The sequence below is a fragment of the Limulus polyphemus genome, unplaced genomic scaffold, assembly GCF_000517525.1.
Source record: "Limulus polyphemus unplaced genomic scaffold, Limulus_polyphemus-2.1.2 Scaffold2549, whole genome shotgun sequence".
Classification (NCBI taxonomy): domain Eukaryota; kingdom Metazoa; phylum Arthropoda; class Merostomata; order Xiphosura; family Limulidae; genus Limulus; species Limulus polyphemus.
In genome coordinates, this window is record NW_013668159.1 from 120,727 (window position 1) to 121,533 (window position 807).

The following is an 807-nucleotide window of genomic DNA, read 5'->3' on the forward strand; positions in this document are numbered from 1 at the left end:
ACAATACTCAATTCAATTACACGCTCTCTGACTGCAGTTCAATTACTCACTACCTCTGTTATCCCGTCACGTTGTGACCGTCTTATATATATATACAAGACTAACACATATGTAGTAAATGCTAGGGCATTCATGAAGGAACAGGATATTTCTAAAAACAGGTGGCGTGATACCAGTCACGTGACCTCGCTGACGCAACAATATATATATAAGCCACTGTCTGTTAGTAACATTCAAATTGACTTGGTGTTTAAAGTACCCAAACCTCAAGTGCAAGTCTTGTGTTCAAATACCAGTAGAGTTGGGATGCTTTATAAATAAATGATCATGTTTATAGCAAGTTATTTCAATATTTGGAAAAAAAGTGAATTCCATGATATTTTAAATTAATATTTGTTAACATTGAATTTGAAACACTGGATGTCAAAATGGCTCGGTGATTACAGTGCTTGACTCTCCTGTGGAAATTTTGCATCAAAATCTGTTTAATGTGGATCTTATATCAATTTTGTTTAATAAATGATTATATTGTTACGTCTCCGTTTGTTAATAAATTTTCCGTAACTTCGTTCCGACAAAACTTAAGCGACACACGTCTTTACTTAATAAAACTGGTTTATTCTTTCCGAATATAACTCTGCGATACACTTAATCTCAATACTCGAGCTAAAACAACACTGTAACGAACGAACGTTAACTTCAACAATACCGTGTGGCTGCAGTTCAATTACACACTATCTACACACACATTACATTGCCTTCTTTTATATACCAGCCTACCCTATATCTAGCAATTACTTGAGCATT